Below are 7274 nucleotides of genomic sequence, written 5' to 3'. Positions count from 1 at the left end.
GTGGGAGCTGCATGAAGGCCCATGAAACAGTCCTCCTGGGCCCGCTCACGAATTAGCAAGGGTCTGTTGTTCAGAACCCTCCAGGTCAAATCACAGGATTGGGAAATACGGGTTCAGGATAGCAGTCATGCTGGCCTCTGTCTCCTCATTGGCCTCCCTCTTTGCCTCTGAGACCTCACCTATACTTCCTCTGTTGTCAGGAAGCAGCTTTAATGAACATCAGGCAAGGGCGCTGCTCACCCTCCGCCCTCTTTTGGGCTCAGCTGCCCTCACACCCCTTGTCTTCAAGTGACCTCTCTGATGATCGGGAAGCAACACGAGGGCCTTCGCTATCTCTGTCTTGTTCAAGGCTGTATTCCCTGAAAGGATCAGACACATAAGAGGCCCTCACTGCGTATTTATTAAATCATTAAAATATTAAAACGTTAAAGGAGCACTGTTTTTTTCCATATGAAAAATGGTGGAACTTTAGGTGAAAGAATAAGAAGGAAGGATTATTTTTTTTAACGCCTTGAAGTGGTAGAGGCCGAACCATGAAACAACACGGATAAGGATGATGTGTCCTTCTGCTCAAGTAACTCACGAATCCCCCAGACAAAGGCAGAAATGAAGGTGGGCAGCCAACAGGGGGAGAGAGAGCATGCGGGAGTGAGCACAGCTGGTGCTTTCCCTATGCATAAGCCAGGTGCATCCATGCCTCCCTCTGTGTGACCTTCATGTGCACATGGGAGGTGCTCTCTAAGGCTTTGCATAGTTCCTCCTGAGCAAGCCATCCTCTGATCTCATTTCCAAACTTCGGACTCTAAATTAGTACCAGTCACCAACAACCCAGTATACACATCATGGTTAATCACCACACACCAGTGGATCCAGGGACCATGGTGGAGATCACTGGTTGTTCTACTTGGGAGTTGATGCCCATCAGTCAGAGACCACCAGAACCCACCTAGAGTCAACAAAGTCAGGCTTATTTGCTGCAGCAAAAGAGACTTCATATCAGGAGACTGGGGGACATCTCAACAGGAGGGAGTTGAGGAAAGAAAATTCCTGAGTTTTTGAGACTAGAGTTAAGTCATGGGATGGTCTTGGCAGGGGTGCGTCAGATTTTGTAAACTAGAGTTAGTGGAAGAGTCAGTGGTCTTGTCTTTGTGAGTGAGCAGATGTTAGGGGTTTAAGCTTAGATGGTTTGTGACCTTCATGTCCTGATTGGGTGCAGTTTATGGGGTGTGAGTCCTAGAGCAGCCCATTTGGGAAAGTTGTGGTTTCTATTTCAATTCTCAGTCTCCCCCACAGCCTAGCTGGCAGCAGGGCAGTTTTTCACTCTGTCGAGGGGAAAGTGTGGCAAATGAGAGATGGAGGAATGCTAGGAAATGACCTGCCTACCCGACTGCCCTGTCTCCCGCCCCAGCGAGGGAGAGCTGCATGCAGCGATGCCAACAGAGACTGCCAGGGCGATTTCTCAGATACGGGGAAGGCCCTGACCTCGGAGGAACGTCTCTGGAATTCCCGTCCGTTTGTGTTTTGACTCACTTTTTTTTTTTTTTAATAATTTTATTTATTTTCCCCCCAAAGCCCCAGTAGATAGTTGTATGTCATAGTTGCACATCCTTCTAGTTGCTGTATGTGGGACACAGCCTCAGCATGGCCGGAGAAGCGGTGCGTCGGTGCGCCCCCGGGATCCAAACCCGGGCCGCCAGCAGCGGAGCGCATGCACTTAACCGCTAAGCCACTGGGCCGGCCCTTGACTCACTTTTGAGCTAGGTTATAAATGTGTTCTCCTTCCGTCTGTATAAGAGGAAAAGGAAATGCACACTGTGCGTTCTCTTTCTTAGGGCAGAACCTGACTCGAATCAAGTCCTTCTCTTGCTCTATAATGTCACCTGATGTTAATGAAAGCAGGGCTTCCAAGAGGAGTTTTAGTCAGGCCTGCTTGTTCACTGGTGGACCATGGAGGAGGGGCTTCTGCAGCTGGACTGCGGGAGTGAGAGCCGCATCACCTGCTGCTCAGGAATATTGCTGGAAGGGTGTGAGGGGCGGGGGTGTGTAGGGGCTGTGCGGAGGGAGGAGAGGTGTCGAGTGAGTTTTTGATCCTGTGGACCCTGAGGGGAGAAGGGCTTTGGTTTTGTTTGCGGTCCTCTTGGCTAATCCAGGGTTGGGATTAAGAGTATGAATTCCTTCCTTATCCCTGGAGTCAATGAATCTTTTTATGAAATATGCTGATTGAGCCCTTTGTTTCGGCATTTACTGCTGAAATAAGGAGAATTATGTCATTACTAGTTATAAAATTAGCCAACTTCTCTTTCAAAAAAAGAAAAAAGGCCATAATGTTTGAAAATCAGCCTCCTGAATGTCCCCAGTGTGACTCTACGCTCATTGCAAAATGGCCTTCTTCTCTGACTCTCAATTTAGCAGCAGTTACGCTAATCAAGTGATCATCTTTATCACTTTTAAGTGATCCAAGATTATTGATGAAGAAAAGGATGGCTGGGCTGGGATGTGGACTTTTGAAGAGAAGTGTGTGCGTGGCAGTTGGTGGCTGTCCATGTTCCCCGGATGGAGAGGACCCCTCTCTCAGCGAGGTGAGATGATGCACCCTCAGCAGATGTGCTGGAGGGGAGACTGGGATACAAGGTGCATTCGTTTCCTAGGGCTGCTATAACAGAGTACCACAAACTGGGTGCCTTAAAACAACAGAAATCTATTCTCTCACAGTTCTGGAGGCTAGAAGTCTGAAATCAAGGTGTGGGCAGGGCCACACTCCCTCTGAAGGCTCTAAGGGATAATCCTTCTTTGCTTCTTCCTAGCTTCTGGTGGTAACTAGCAATCCTTGGCATTTCTTGGCTGTGACAGAATGACACCAGTCTCTGCCTCTGTTTTCTTTCCCTGTATGTGTGTCTGTGTCTCTGTTTTCTCTTCTTATAAGGATACCAGTCATTGGATCAGGCCCACCCTAATCCAGTATGACCTCATTTTAATGTAACTAATTACATCTGCAAAAATCCCATTTCAGGCAAGGTGACATGCAGAGGTACCAGGCTTAGGACTTGAACATATCTTTTTGGAGGACACAGGTCAACCTACAACACAGGGCCTCATCTGTTCTCAAAGCAAGAGGTTGGGATAGAGCTGGGGTTTGGCCTTTAAGACCTCCTGAAACTCCTCCGTGTTGCTGGAAGCCTACCTCAACCTTTGAGACATACCAATCTAGCCCAGTTTTGCAATTTATCAACTGTGTGTGGAGTTTTTGTTTGTTTTTTGTAAAGCAGGTATAAGGAGTTCATTCCACTCCTCAGTCCATAGCATGATCTCATCATCAACGATAGAGGGATTCTCTCTTATTTTATTTTTTCTCTTTCTGCCCTGAGTCAGTCGGGATAGTTATGGTGGGGAAACAAACAACTCTAAAATCTCTGTGGCTTAAAACAGCAAAGGACAATATTTTGCTTGTGCTGCTCACATCGTGGGTCAGCAGTTCACCGTATCACTCGGGCACCTGAGCTGACAGGGCAGCCTCCACCTGAGTGGGGCCAGTTCCCATACTAGAGTGGAGAGAACTCTGGGGGTTCCAATATCTGCAACTACATACTTGGCCCTGAGGAGACTTGCACCATTTCTTAGCCAAGACTAGTCCCACCACTGCGCCCAACCACAAGGGGGCAGAAGTCCCAGTGAACCATGGGCCCAGAGGTGAGAGAATAGGAAAGATTTGGCCAAATTCACCCATGTCCGCCACAAATGCCATCTCTTTTATTTTGTGGCTTGTCCGTCACCTTGTTCGTGGGTTTCCATTAAGAATTTCCATCTTTAGGAGGCCCTCACTCTCCTCTTTCCTTCCCACTCACCTTTCTAATATTCCCTCCCCCAATCCCCTGTCTCAGGGCCCTGCTCTTTATAAACTAAATTAAAGCCAAGTTGTTTGTGGCAGCGATGGGTGGCCCCTCTTAAATAACGTATTCACATTGGTCCGTAAGATTCGAGGTTCTTCAGTCATCAGTCGGTAGACAAGTATTGAGCACTTACCATGGGCAGGCAGATACTGGGGCTACATCAGCGAGCGTGAGACAAGACGCCTGCTTTCATGGAGCTGGGATTCTAGCCCGTTAGATGCAGGATTCTTTGGGCTGCAAATAATAATAACTCCTCAAACCCAGTGAAACCATAACTGCGTTATCTCATATTGCAGGAAGTCCAGAGGTGGGAAAGTTTCTAGGTGTATTTCGACTAAGACCCCAGCTCCATTTCCTTTGACTCGGCCTTTCGCCAGGAGGCTTTTTCCTTACACTAGCTTCTCTCATTGTCAAAAAATGGTTCCAGCAGCAACTGTGATGACATATTTCCTCTCATTCAGTGGAAAAGAAAGAGACTTTTCCAGCCTTTCCCTTCGCTCTGCCTGGGACAATACCTGGACATGTGGCAGTCACCCAGGGAATGCCAAGCATGGCTGGCTCTAGTCTGGGTCTCCGACACTCACTGGCCAAGGACGATTCACTGTGGTTGCCTTGGAGCATGGAGGGTGGGTGGTGGATGGTCACCTGCCCTAAGACACAAGCTGGAATGAGGAGTGTATTTGTTTGCTAGGGCTGCCATAACCAAGTACTAACGACTAAGTGGCGTAAACCACAAAACTTTCTTTTCTCACAATTCTGGAGGCTAGAAGTCTGAGGTCAAGGTGTCAGCAAGGTTGACTTCTCCTGAGGCCTCTCTCCTTGGCTTGGAGATGGCCACCTTCTCCTCCCTGTGTCTTCACGAGCCTTCTCTCTGTGTGTGTTTCCTGATCTCTTTTTATAAAGACACCAGTCATATTGGATTAGAGCCCACCCCAATGACCTCATTTTAACTTAATTATCTCTTTAAATACCCTGTATCCAAATACAGTCACATTCTGAAGGACTAGAGGTTAGGACTTCAACATAGGAATTGGGTGGGGGTGGGGGGGCACAGCTCGGCCCATAACAGGGAGAGAAGGGGTCTGAGCAACACAGGCTTCTTTTTGGAAGATGGAAAAGGGAAATAGATCCTGGGTGGGCAACCAACAGGGTCCGTGCTGTGGGGAGAGACAGAAAAAAACCAAGTAAACAGATAATTTGAGATAGTAAAAAGTGCTTTTAAAGAAAATGAAGCAAGGTAAGGTAATCAAGAGGGACTGCAGAGGGGTGAGCAGCACTGGCAAGGGTGGCTGGGACGGCCTCTCTGAGGAGGGGATGTTTGAGCTCACACCAAGTGGAGAGCTGAGTGAGGAGCTCTGCAGGGAGAAAGCAGCAAATCCAAAGGCCCCGAGGTGGGAGTGAGCTTGGCAGAGTCAAGGGGCAGAAAGGAGGCCGGGGTCTTTGGGAGCATCATGAGCAGTAGGCCAGGAGGTCGGCAGGGGCCAGAGCATTCAGGGCCCTAGGGATTTGAGGTGGCACTCTAGGATCCAGCTGCCTTTGGGGAAACACAGCGATTAATTAAACATGGAGTGTGTTGACCTTCCACATGGCCAGGTAACTCTGCAGAGGTACATCTGTCCCATGGGCAGACTCCAAACCACCTAAAACCAGCACTGGAGGAAGAAAGACCCCCTAGAGGGTGTGTTCTGGTTTCCATCTTTCAAGGCCCAGCCTCCAGCCAAGTCTGGCACTCCCTGCTGGCTGAAGGCAGGAAAGAAGGAACGGGTACAGCAGCTTCTCTTAACCCACAGGACTCCCTCCAGCAAGAGGTGAGAAACAAACTCTTTCTATGAGGGAACTTGATGGCTTGGGTAGGGAAGACAATTGAGTCTAAGAAGCAGATATCTTTATCTACAGAAACACGTCTGCCCAATCAGCCAACTATAAAAGGAAGGAAGGCAAGCTATTGTATAAGTGCCGCTGCGTGACCGTTGGGAATCCTGGCATAAGTAAGCAACGTATACGTACCATAGAACCTGTTTTTCCCTTCAAAAGAATATCTAAAGGGCTTCCTGGAGATACAGAACTAGATTGCTAAAATCTAGTTTTTCATTTGAAAGTGGTCAGATTCAGAAAATTCTCTCAGGCCAAACCCAGTTTTCACCAAGTCAAACACTCTTGTTTCAAGTCAGCTGACATTTCCGTGGCTTTGCCAATACTGGATTTTGTTGGAAATCCTCCTGAGAGTGAGTATGCCAGGATGTGGCCTGCATTTCCCTCTAGGGTTCCTGTAATAAGAACCATTTTCAATGCCAACTTCTCCATGAACTGGTCCTGACCCTTCCAATGGTCTCTTTCTCCCAAGCTCTGACCTTGGGGATCTTGCAGCTCATGCACATTGGACTTGAACTCTGTTTCTACCACGGTCAAAAGTACCCCCCTGTGAGATATGTAAAGATCTTATTTCCCAACTTGAATATAAACCCTGTCTTAGGCAGAGATCATCTGTTTGAAAAGAACACCCAAAAGGGCTTGAGCAAAGGAGGACTGAAAGGACACATCTGATAAAACCCACAGGCCCAAAGCCAGGTTTCATGAGGCCCTGGAACCCTAAACAGGAAACCAGGAGTGGCAGTTTTAAAACATGGCCCTAAAAATCCTTTGAAACATCTCAATTTGACTCAACTCATGAGGACTCACTGGTCCATGTCCACTTCCCTTGACTCAGTGGCTGCTTGATCTCTAATTATCATTCCCCACTAAAAGGAACCAGGGATCCTTGGGGAAAACTGGATGACTTAAGAGCTGTGGCATAAAATATACAAGATGAGTTGAAACCTCTTGTCATACAAGATAACTATGAAACTATCGAAGACCACTAGGGTCATATCAATGGAATCAGCCAACTTGAAACAATTCCCAAGAGCCAAAGATAGGACAGTTTGACCAACAGTAAGGAAAATAACTGCAGTGGATTGAAACATACATCAAGTCTGTTTAAACCATGAGTCCAGACTGTACTCAAAGAAGAAAACAGCTCTCACTGAACAGCATTGAAAAATGACTGGGAAGCACCTTGGAAACTGACAAAGGTGAAAAAGTCAAGAATTTATCCTGCCTTTCCTATACAAACCAAACCTCAGGGTAACCAAATAATTGATGAAAGGAAGTTTCTCTTTATAAAGTATGCCAGCTAATAAACGAAGCACTAAGAATATTATTTGCAACCCCTAAAGAAGTAATGGATCTATGCAATCATCATCAATGGCTGCTAATATCAGAAAAGAGAAAACTAGAGATCATGTGGCTCCCACTGGAAGTACCTGTCACCACCAATAAAGCAGTCTTGCAAAAATAAATGTAACTGGACTCTGATTAAATCTCTAGATATAACTACTAATATTTAAG

The sequence above is a fragment of the Diceros bicornis genome, chromosome 40, assembly GCF_020826845.1.
Source record: "Diceros bicornis minor isolate mBicDic1 chromosome 40, mDicBic1.mat.cur, whole genome shotgun sequence".
Lineage (NCBI taxonomy): Eukaryota > Metazoa > Chordata > Mammalia > Perissodactyla > Rhinocerotidae > Diceros > Diceros bicornis.
The sequence above is the reverse complement of the archived record's forward strand: the minus strand, read 5'-3'. Positions refer to the sequence as shown.